We start from the raw sequence: 13,283 nt of genomic DNA, 5'->3' as shown, positions 1-13,283 counted from the left end.
GGAAAATTACTGGTATCATGGAATGCAAAACAAAAACTCTTGTATGATTTGACTAAAAGTTATCATTTCTGAATGACATAGCTGTCAGGGAAAAAATGGATTTTAAAGCCATCAGAGACTTCTAAAAGTAAGCAAAAAGGAAAAAAAATAATTGAATAAATATTTGTATTGTAACTCAGGGTGAAATAATGTACTTAAGAAAAAAAAAATGAACTTTATGATTAGACCCCTGGTGATGAATGTGATTTTAGTTAAGATTTAAGATGGTTAGAATTTAAATGAGGAAAAGATGAAAGGATATGTCAGACTATATCCTCCAAAGTATATGTGTGTGTGTGTGTGTGTGTGTGTGTATGTATGTATTTATACACACTTAATTATGACTAGGACTACTACTACTAACACTACTACTACTTATACAATTGCTGCAGTTGCTGCTGCTACTATTATTAGCTAACAGATAATGCTTACTATGTGCCAGAAATTATTCTGAGTGCTTTTCAATTATTATCTCATTTGCTCTTCAGAACAGTCTTGGGACATTGGTGATATTATCCCCATTTTACAGATGAGAAAGCTTTGAAGTAAACAAAGGCTAAGTTACATGTCCAGGGTTACATCGTCAATTAACATCTGGAACTGTACTTGAATATCAGTTTGAGTGGAGATTGGACTAGAATGGGGAAGAGATGTGAGTCAGGAAAACCAAATAAAAGGCTTTTGAAATAGGGCAAGTTTCATATAGAGGAGAGGATGGGGAAGGAGGGGAAAAGTTGAAACAGAAATTTTGCAAGGGTCAATGTTGAAAAATCACCCATGCATATGTTTTGTAAATAAAAAAGCTATAATAATTTTAAAAAATAGAAAAAAAAAAGAAATAGGGTAAGTTTGAAGAGATGAGGGCCTGCCCCCAGGGTGATAGTAGTGTCAGAGTAGAGAATGAAAGAGATTACAGAAGTAGAATACCAAGATTTTATACCTGATTGAATATGGGGTATGAGAATGAAGAGTTGAGGATGACATGCAGGTCATGAGTCTTCTTGACTAGAAGAATGGTGGTATGCTGGATCATAATAGGGGAGTTAGGATAAGGAGTCATTTTCTAAAAAAAAAAAAAAAAACAAAAGGCACTGGACTTAGTTTTGATCATGATAAATTTATGACATCATTTCAATTTTTGCCCTTTTCAGTATTGTTAACATAATTATTGCAACCCTTTTGTAGTATTCTTATTGACCATCCCAATCATTTGTTGCACTTCTCTCTGTGTTTGTGTGTGTATTGTGTGTGTGTGTGTGTGTGTGTGTGTGTGTGTGTTGGCAGATAGATTGCCCAAGGGTTGAATTGTTTGACATGGAGTCATAAAGGTATGGATGTAAATCCTGCTTTACAAACTTACAATCTGTGTGAGCCCTAGCAGGTCATTAAAACATAATACATCTCAGTTTCTTCGTATGTAAACTTACCTATTTGGACTTGATAGTCTCCAAGATCTTTTTAGCTTTTATATCTATGAATAATTGGCTATTAGAAGTAAAGTGACAGAAGAGTGAAAATGCTAAATGTGTCTCTGTCAAATACTGTTCTTCAGTTCTTTAAACTCAAATAATCTCTATAGCTTTTTGATTTGTTTTCATTTGATATTGGTTATAGCCATGCTGACAATGAGAATATATTGCTAACCAAAGGACATCATTCAAATCTTATCATCTGTAAAATTTAGGAAAGTCTTCCTTATGAAGTACCAAAATCTACCCATCATTTTCTTCTACTTGTTATTCATTACTTTTCTGGAATTTGCAGAAGTGCTTTTCAATGAATCAAAAAAAAAAAAAAACTATCAAAACTGTATAAATATATATACATAGATTGTATTTAACATATACTTTAACATATTTAACAAGTATTGGACTAATTGCCATCTATGGGAAGGGATGGGGGGGAAGGAAGGGAAAAGTTGGAACAGAAGGTTTTGCAAGGGTCAATGTTGAAAAATTACTAATGCATATGTTTTGTAAATAAAAAAGCTATAATAATAAAAAACAAACAAACAAAAAATCTATCAAGTCCTTACTATGTTCCAGGAACTGTGCAATTGCTAGATATATAGTTACAAATATAAACTAGTTCCTGCCTCCAAAAGAGTTGCAGTCTTAATTGAAAGACAAACAAACAAACAAAAAACAGATGCAAAACAACAAAATGAAAATTAAAAACAAAAAATCCAACAGAAATACAAATTTTTAAGAATAAATTTGCAGAATTTTTGTTTTTGTTATTGGTGAGTCATTTAATCATGTCCAATTCTTCTTGACCTCAGACATTATAGTACACCAATGTTAAGGGGCAGGTCAATTCTCTAAGAGCCTCAGAACTCAACACAATGGCCTCTCAGTCAGAGAGGTCAGAGAAGAGCACCTGCCTCTCAGTCTCCTTGTATCATCCTCTCACACGAGGAGATCCATTCTGCAGGTCTGGGTTGGATCTCCAGCAGCCACTGTCAGGTGGTGCCCATTACACAACACACCAGGCTTTTTTATCCTCTTGCAGTCTGCCCAAGTTCATGTTCACTGTTGCCATGATACTATCTATCAATCTAATCCTCTGCTGTCACGTTTTCCTTTTGCCTTTAATCTTTGCCCATATCAGGGTCTGTTCTTGAGTTCAGTTTTCTTTTAAATAGCTAAAGTATTTAAACTTCAGTAAACATTCAAAATACACAGAGGTTCAAATGATGCAAGAAAGAACTAACAGGATCATAATGCATCTTGAGTTGTTCTTCGAGAGGGTGGGGTGGGGGAGAAATAAAAACAAGGATTACAAAACATGGGAGCAATAAAGGAGTGAATTTCAGGGAAAGCAACAACCATATAACATCTGGAAACTGTGATGATCTATGTTGTTTTTATTTTCTCCAGGTTAAATATGCTAGTTCTGACAATTGCTTCTCATATGACATGGTTATTAATTTCTTCATTGTCCTTAAAAAAATCTTGTAAATCTGCTCCATTTTCTTAATGAAATAGTGACTAGAGATGGTATTTTTTAAAATTTTATTTAGGTGTTCTTTGTCAAAGCAATTCCCTTTTTCAGTTTGTTGATCACCTCCAGCTCTACTTCCATACTATTAAAGAGTTTTTGTGTCAGGGAGAGGAAAGGGGACTTGCTAGAATCATACATACAAAAAATTCCAGATGCAGAATTTACAACCAGATTTTCTAGTTTTCAGGCAAGTAGCTACTAAAATAGAAAGCAACATTATATATTTGTGCTGAACACTGTAAAATATATCATGGTGATCAACTTCCTCATTGTAGGAGTAAAAAAATCATTCCTTTGTTTAAAGCTTTAGGGACTTGGGGCAGCTAGATGGTGCAGTGGATAGAGTGCTGGCCCTAAAGTCACAAGGACCTGAGTCCAAATCCAGCTTCAAATACTTAATATTTCCTAGCTATATGATCCTGGACAAGTCACAACCCTAATCGCCTCAAGGGGAAAAAAAAAAGCATTAGGGACCTAAAGTATTCCTCTTCTTCTTAAGAGTTAAAATTCTACCATTTATCTCAGATATACTTACCATTACTGAGTGAAGAATTTAATAGAAAAATTAGAGACTTTGTGTTTTGCCATTTTAAGCTCCATATTGTTTAACACTCCAAAAACAAATCGTAATTTAAATATCAGCTATTTAATTTTAATGTTAAGCAAAAAAGGATTATCTATAATTGAGTACTGAGAAGGGGGGAAGAGTGAGTTGTATGTGGATATGTGTGTTTGTATATATACATGTATGTATATATACATTTGCATATATATATATATATATTATATATATATATATATATATACACATACATACATACAGAGAAGCATATACATACACAATGCAAAGACATAGACTCTATATAATCCCAAATACATATGATAAATGTTTGAGTGAATATTCATGGATAAATACATGTAGGGATTTGTGCATCTATATCATACATATCAATTATAACTATGTAAATAAATTATAATACATAGATATTATGTGTTATAATACATAGATATAATAAGACACCAGATCTCTTATCATTAATTGAGATTATAGAGAACACTGCTCTAAACTTCTAGAAGAATCAAATCTTCTCCTCTTCTTTATATATGACTGAACAATGTGTTCCTTTTGTTAGGCATTGGTTGCATCTGCTCCATCAATCAATCAATACCTTTATATTGAGCATTTAACATTATGCAGAGCACAGTGGAGAATACAAAATAGGATGAAGTCACAGCCCCCAGAGTTAAGGAATACATAATAATAGAATAAATAGAAGCTACCTCTAGAAGAGGAAGATGTAGCAAAGGAGGAGCTAATATATATTGAAATAGAGAACAAAGAAATCAAAAAGGAAGCAGGGCTTGAGATCACCCTTAAAATATATTTTAAGCTCCTTGAGAGCAAGAATTTCATTTTCTTCCTTTGAGTAATAAGCAAAAAAGGAGGATATATATGAAAATAAAAACAACTATGCAATTTGAATTTAGAGCTAGATTTTAGGAGGCTGTTATAGCAATAACAGACAATAATAATTATTATTGTAAAAGTAATAATAATAATAATAATGGGACTGAGTTTATGATAATTGACTCTAATCAAGATTATAGTTCCTAGGCATGCTGATGAATTTGTGATTTCATCAGTGTAGGTAATCCTGTTAACAATTCAGTTCATGACCCATCCATGCCTTCTTGTTTTATTCATCATTTTCTTTATATCTTTGGGGAAAGAGAGGAGGTGTGGGATAATCAACCGATCAGTCAACTCAATGTAATAAACATTTATCAAATGGCTACTATATGATTCCATTAGGGATTGGGACTTCCTTGATAGCAGGGACTCCCCCCTCCCCCCCCCCCCCCGCCTTTCTTTGTCTCTGCAAGACTTAACACAATCTTTGGCCCATAGTAGAAAATTCAAAATATAAAACATTTCTAAGGTTCAAGGAGCTTATCTCCTATCAATCAATAAGTCCATCAAGAGTGTTCTCAAAACCCAATTCCATTTTAAGCTTGGATGATTAACACTTACTAAGACTTTTGGAGATATCTTGTATATTAATATATACAGAGTACACATTTACATACTACAAAGATGATATAGAGGGAAGATCAATGGTCTTGGATTCAAAACCTACCTCAAACATACTCTGTGTGACTGGAAAAGTAGCATTATCTCTCAGATTGTTTTCTTATTTGTAAAATTAGGATTCTGAGGGATCTCTATCACAAAGTTGTTATGACTAAGAGATAATATTTGCAAATGTTTTGCAAAAATTTGAAATATTTGAAAAAACTAAAATGTATTACATTACAGATTATCATTATGACATATTACATATTATGATATACTGTTATTATATTTCCATATATTATTACAACATAAATAACAATTATTATAACATTATAATTATTATAAGATAACATGGGGATATAAATAGAACTAGAAAAAGGAATAAGTAATAGTTTCTTATATAATATGATCTGAGTCTTAAAGGAAGTAAAAGGTTCTTTGAGGCAGCAGAAGGATGCATAAATTTCAGGCATGGAAAAAAAAAATTAGTTCAATGGCTATGAAATGGGAGATGAAGTGTCATATGTGAAGAACAGAAATTCCAGCAGTTGGGTACGATTATTAAATTTGAGAAGAGAAATAATAGATAATGAGGTTGTAAAAGTAAGCTATCTAAAGGAATTCAGAACCCAAATGGTGAAGTTTAGATCAGAATGTAGAGTCAAGGGGAAATCACTGAATATAATGGAATATGTGAATAGAATGATTAGACCTACACTAAAATAGATCTGTGTGTTTGTAAATTAGAAAACAGACTGAGAGCCTTAAGTCCAGGGAAGCACTACATAATTTTTTTCAAGTTTTGGGAATTAGAGGGCATGAAGGCCAGTGATCTTTTAGCACTTTTAGCACATCTCCAAAGAACATAAGCAGGCCAAAGCATTTTTTTTTCATCTCCCTCACACTGCTTTTTATATCATTACTACTATGCAGTAGTACTTGGGCTATGTTCCATAGTCCACTCACTTCCCCCAATTTTTCTCCATTTTTCTTGGAATGATATTTATTTTAAAATCTTTGGCAAACATATTTCATTACTTACAGACATATGGGTTCATTTTAAGCACAGTATGTGCCCATTGAGATGAACTCTTTGAGAGATTAGCTCAGTGATTAATAAGGCAGTACATACATGATTCCCCATCCTGTGTGATTCTTAATCATTCCCTTTCCAAAGATAGTAACAAAAAGGTTCACTCAAAAAACCTTGGGGCCTTTCTTATTTTCATAGAAAACTTAAGGAAAATGATGGGGTACAGAAGCTGTCCATCAGTACTCTCTCCATCTCCAGTCCACACTTTTAAAATAATTATATATATGATCATCCATATTATCAAATATCATCCATCATTGCTATAAGTTACATGAATCATAAGCATGGTATCTTTTGGGCATTCCTTTATTTTAAATATTAAGAGACATTAGAGCTCCTTGACTTATAAAGGAAAGAAATGCTTGAGAAATATTCATGATAAAAGATGGGCCTTTTATATAGAAAAAAATTAGATGTCTTAAAAGTGAAAAAACAAAGTATTCTAATCAAGTTTGAACCAAGGTAATTGATTGTTGCTATCCCTTGCACAAGTTCCCTGTGGATTGATTTAATTTTGGAGACATGCAAACAGATACAGACAGACTAACATAGAGCATAGTCCCTGTAACTAGCTAAGATTAATAGACAGACAGAGAGATAGATAGGTATAGATATAGATAGAAAGATAGATATAAATAGACATGAATAGATAGGTATATAAGGATAATGATAAAGATAAATAAAGATAAGTAAGTCTGTCTATATTTGTGTTTAAATCTTTTTATATATCCACTATTTGGCATAGAATGTAAGATCATCGAGGAAAGACGTTATAGTTTGTGTTGTTGTTGTTATAGGCGACTGCCCCTGTAAATGTGGCTATTTCTGTAAAATAAAAAAGAAGGAAAAGGGATAGAAAGGGAAACCAAAATGGTAGGATAGGAGAGAGACAGAGACAGACAGAGACTGAGAAAGATAGAGACAGAGAGAGACAGACAAAGACAGAGACAGAGAGGCAGAGAGATAGAGACAGAGAAGACAGAGACAGAGACAGTGATAGAGACAGACAGAGATACAGACAGAGACAGAGAGATAGAGACAGAGACAGAGAGATACAGAGACAAGAGACAGAGAAAGAGATAGACAGAGAGACACATACACACAGAGACAGTATGAGAGACAGAGAGCCAGACAGACAGAGACAGAGAGACAGTAACAGTGACAGAGGCAGACAGACAGAGAGAGAGACAGAGAGGGAAACAGAGAGACAGAGAGACAGAGAGATAGACAGAGAGACAGAGAGAGAGAGAGAGAGAGAGACCAAGGAGTAAAAAAGAAGAATAAGAAAAAGGGGAAGGAAGGAAGGAAACAGAGGGGAAGGGAAAAAGAAAAGGAGTGGGAAGTAGAGAAGGGAAAGAAGAAGTGAAAAGAAAAGATTAAAAAAAACAGATTAATACAAAGAACAGCATAACTTTATATGCCTTGATCCTCTCTCAAGACTCTATTTTCTGGGGAAAAAAAAATCAGGAGAAAATGTCTTCCCAGTGCTTCCTTGAATCTAACTTACTCATCCCTAATTTGTAACATTTTGATGGTATCATGTTTTTTCTTTCCATTTATATTTTGTTGTCATTGAGTAGAAGTACACACACATTTGTAAACATACACACATACACACACACACATATATACTTTGTCTTTTACTTTACCTCTGTATATGTAAGTTTATTTTTCCCTCTTCAATATAATTTCTTATATCCATTTTTCAAATTGCTCGTGGTGAGTTTTTTATTAGTTTTTTTGGAAGTTATTATTATTTATTATGTGTGCCATTATTCTATATTGTTCTTTATAAAAGGCAATTCTTTTTGAGACATTCTGTTCAAATCTTTTGGTCTTTCATCGTTTGGAGAATAGTTTTTTCTCTTATTTGTTTCAATTAGTTCCCTAAATAGATTTTGAGCTTTTCTCCTAGATAGTTGATGGCAAAGCTTTATAGTAGTTAATGAAAAAATTAGTTTGTAATAAATTTCTGACAAATGTTTACACCATTTTTGTCCCTTCTGGTTGCTAAATTTCTTCCTGTTTTATTCTCAGGTTGCCTTTGTTTGGGTTAGGCTTTAAGAGTATTTTTTTTTCTTTCATTGTTTTTAGATCTTTTAAGAGATAATACTGCTTGTAATCTTCTATTTTTCTTTTCTATAAGACTTAGCAAATGAGTTTGTATTGCAAACTGTCATTGCCTTAAATGATAAATCTCTCCACTCAGAAAAAAATGGATTTTTTTTTGCTGACTTAACTCTTTTGTTCACCCAATTCTCATTGGTAATATGTTTGCAGAAAATTGGTACTAATGTTTTTCTCACTATTTCTGATTTTTTTCAGCATCAGTAACTTAAATATATCATGTTGAAGTTTTTGAATGGCTTCATGCCTTACTTTTATTTTAATGTGTTTTCTTTGAGTTAGTATATATGCATTTTGATCTTTTATTCTAACCATTTAGTGATCTTATCATTTGAGGAAAACTTAATTTGGTAAGAATGATTTCCACTTCAGTAACTATTTTTTTTTCTTTCCTTTAAAATATACTCATTTTAATATATGTGTGTGTGTTACTTGCCTCACTCACTTTACACTTTTGTTTTGCTCAAAATTATTGTACAGAATGTATTAGTGCCACTCTTTTATGAAGTAATAATTACTAAGCATAGCTAGCATTTTATAAGTATTTTTAGGCTTACAAAGCATCTTTTAAATATTATCATGTTTTTTTTCCTAACAACAAGCCTGGAGAAAGTTGCTTTAATTTCCACCAATTTTAATGATAAGAAAGCTGGGATAGTTGAGATTCAGTTACTAGCTAAGATAAAACTTTTAGTTTGACATCAGATTTTTCTGACTTCACCTCAAGTACTCTCTATGGTGCCACCAATGGGCAAGTTTGGACCCATATTCATTTCTTTTTTTTCTTTTCATTTCCTTTTTTATTATGCAATTGGTGTTGTGTCCTAACCAGAGTCACAGAGCTAAGAAGAATTAAATATGTGAGGCCAGATTTATTCTTGACTCCAGAGCCAAGACTCTATCCACTGCACCATCTAGCTGCCTCTCCATACTAATTTCTTACTCATGAAACAATGTCCAAAATATTTTTGACTATCCTTGGTTATTCTCACGTTGTCATTGAAATAATATATTTTAGTATATCTCACTCTTTGTAGCTTTAAATACATCTAGGAAAATTAAATGTTAGCTTTATTATATTAAAATAAATTCATAGATATAGTATTTTTATGAAATCATATTCTTAACAGGAGTATTGAATCTCTTTTATTCACAATTCCTTACATAGAAGTAAAAAAGAAAGAGGAAGGAGATATCAACAACTATATGGGATCATTATTTGGATTGTTTCCTTCTATTCTTGATATCTTTTTCTTTATGGTTTCCTGTGTGAAAACTTGAAGAGATGTGTTTCAAGACAAAAGGGAGTCAATAGACTACATTTCCCACTAATGTTTAACCATGGACTTTAATTTTCTTTCCAAAAACTACTTGATAACAATAGCTCTGAATGTAACATTCTTTTTCTTCCATAAATAATATTCTTTGGATTGTTTCCAAACCTTGTGAACCTCTGCCAACAAATGTTGCTCCATAAGGTGTTATTATTTTTTTTTCCTTTTTTTCAAAAATGAGAAACACAATGTGAAATGAACAAATGCCACATGAAATGGTGTTTTTTGTTATCTTTGGACTCATGACAAAACCATTGCAACTATCTGAATTATTTGTCACTCCAAAAAGGGACTACAAACAATGCTTCCATTAAGCAACAATTTTTTATTGTCTTCTGGCTTCCTTCATAATGAGAAAGCCAAGATTAATATGATTCCATTCCCTCAGAAGTATGACCACTTGTTGGTTACTAAATAAGGTGTAAAATTTCAGGTTTGTTAACTTCATGTTTCTAGATTTTTCAGCTTCACATTGGTAGCCCTTTGCAGTTTGGTTCTAGACAACTTTTTCACTGTTCATATTACTTTTCAAGGCAAACTGGATTATTTGTTTCCTGAGCCTATAATTACAACATTCTTGAACTGGGTCTCTTCTATCCCTAGAAAACACTCCTCATCTTTTCCCACATAGAACCTTTTTTCAACTAGTCTTCGTGCATGATGAAATAAGACAGAGACATTTATTTCTGCAAAAAGACATTTTGTGTTTCTGTACCAAAAAATTGCATTTTTAAAACTATAAGATTGGTGTAGTCTTATTTTCTTTCCACTTTAATCAAGAATTTAATTTCAAATTCATCCACAATCCAGGACACCTTGAACTGAGCTGGTTGTGGGTGAGGGATAATGACCTTCACCTCTTTTATGAGCAAGACCTCTCAAGGTCATAGATCCACAAATCCAATTCTTAGGGGGTTATGGCCCCAAGAACTAGTCTCATAATTTATACCATTTATACTATTCTGCTTTTTTTCTTTTCTTTTCAATTTGAGGTGATTGCAATAAAGTCTCTGAAACCAGAAATATAAACTCACAACACATTAGATAGGATACCAGGTCAGATGTTGCATCCAGGTCAGTAGAAAGAATCTCAGAAGCAAAAGAGCTAGAATCCAAATCTCAGTTGGTTTGGACTTAAAACTCAGTGGGGACACAATTTAAAAATTGAATTAACCTGTGAACTTAATTCTTCTCCCTATCCAGAAAATGAACTGTTTTAAGACAGAAGACTATGGGATAAAATGTTAGATTCTGCAGATTGTTGTGTTTTTGTTTTTTACTAATATATTTTAAGCAAATATGCCTTTGTAATAGTTAATCTAATCGCTAATCGGTTAAATGGTAAAGGGGCAAAGAGAATGTCTGAAATTTAGGAAACACCATCAATAGGGAGACTAAAAATTCCAAATTTTCTTAAGGCTACCAAGAACATTAGGGGAAAGTGCCATGTATCATTTTAGGACATCAGGTGGTAGAGGCTAGGGTTGTACTCATTCTGTTCCAGTTTTCTTAAAGTTTTATTTTTATTTTTTAAAACATATAAATAGATTAAAAATTATCACCCTCACAAAACCTTGTGTTCTAAAATATTCCCTCCCTTTCTCCCACCCCCTCTTCTATATGGCAAGTAATCCAATATAAGTTAAATATGTGCAATTCTTCTATACATATTTTCATAATTATCATGCTGTTAACATTTTCTTATTCAAATTATTATTCATGCCTACTTCCTTAAATGTGGGTCATTATGGTAAAATAGAAGCTAGGAACTCAGAAACAATTTATTCTTTTTTATTCTTTCCTTCTTTCCTTTGTCTTTCTTTCTTCCTTCCTCTCTTCTTTCCCCTGTCTCTCCCTTCTTTTTTTTTCTCTCCCTCCCTTTGTTCCTTCCTTCCTTCCCTCCATCACTTCCTTCTTTTCTTTCATTTCTTCTTTTTTCTTGCCATGTACATTCCTTACACTTATTGCTATCAGAATTAAATTAAATTAAATTAAACCATTTATTTATTTGTTTCCATTTCCATCATTTTCATACCATTTTCAAATTAAAATGAAAAACAATTTTAAAAGATGTATTCTTATTATTGTTGTTAAGACATCAAGAATTTATTAAGTACTTACTCTGATAAAGGTTTATGTTAAATTAGAGAGAGAGAGGGAAGAAAAAACAAAGGTAAACAGAACCACTGGCTTCAGGTACCTCACATGATCATCGAAGAGATAAATTTAAATAACTAAGTACATACAAGATATATGGATGATTGGAAGATAATCTAAAACTGGAAGGGATTAGTGACTGTAAAATAAGAAAATATCTCTTGCAGTAGGTGGGATTTTATTTGACATTGATGGAATACAATAATTTTTATTGACTGCCATGGAATCCCCCAGCAAGAGTCAGTCCCATGATCATAATTATTCACCACTCAAATTAATTAGGGTGATTCTCAGAGAATAGACATAATCCGTCCTTAGGACTATCCTCAAAGTCGATGATTTTCTAGCATATATTTTAAAAAGATTCAAAAGAGAGCTGGAACCAACTCAAACCAGTAATCCTGTCTTTAAATTTTCATTATGAGTAATTGTGTATTGGAAATTGGCAAATTTTAGAGGTCACAGGGAGATTTATCATTTCATTGCTTGTCTAAAGTTAAAATTATGATAAAGATATTAATGATGTAGATTAATTATATTTTTATTAATAGTATTTTATTTTCCCCAGCACATGCAAAGGCAATTTTTAACATTTGCCTTTGGAAAACCCTGTATTCCGAATTTTTCTCCTTATCTTCCCCCTCCCATCTTCCCAAGAAGGATAACCCTATGTAAGTTAAAAACATGCACAATTCTTCTAATATATTTTCATATTCATTATATTGTGTATAAAAGAACCAGCTGAAGGAATTGGAGAAGTCTGCCTTGGGAAGAGAAGACTGACGTGGTTGGAAATAGGGAAGTATAATAACTGTCATCAAATACTGATGACCCTTCATATAGAAAAGGGATGACAGTTGTTCTATATGGTCACAAAGGTGGTCAGTGGTCAATTGATGGGAATTGTCAAGAGGAAAATTTAGATGATGTCCAGAAGAATTTTCCATCTAGCAGATCTGTTCCAAATAACAACAGACTTCTTTGAGAGGTGATGAGTACTGAATACTGTTTCCCTTCATTCTCTCCCCTCCCTGCCCCCAGACATCTTCCGACAAAGGCAGGAGACCCCTTGGCCAAGATTATTGTAGGATGATTTTTCTTAAGGTATTCATTGACCTTTGATAATTCAAAGACCTTGCAAACTCTGAGGGTCTGTGATCCTTTAAAGACCAAGAATCCATATTGTCCAAATCCCTCCTCTCTTTTATTAAAGTGGAATTTTGCATTACAATCCCTTATATGCTGGAGTAGCACAGAGAATTGTTTTTCTCTATCTATCTCTTTTTAGGGAGTTTTCAAGAAAAGCAAAGGACTTTCTTTCATGGGGTTCAGCCCCAGATTCATCCCTAACTAGCTAATGACCTTGAACCAGCCAATGGCAACCATTTCTACCCCTCAGTTTCTCATCTTTAGTTACTAGTGCTCTCTGTAGTCATCTGATCTAGTTGCTTTTTCT

This window comes from Antechinus flavipes, chromosome 2, assembly GCF_016432865.1.
Source record: "Antechinus flavipes isolate AdamAnt ecotype Samford, QLD, Australia chromosome 2, AdamAnt_v2, whole genome shotgun sequence".
NCBI lineage: Eukaryota > Metazoa > Chordata > Mammalia > Dasyuromorphia > Dasyuridae > Antechinus > Antechinus flavipes.
This window is presented reverse-complemented; position numbering follows the sequence as displayed.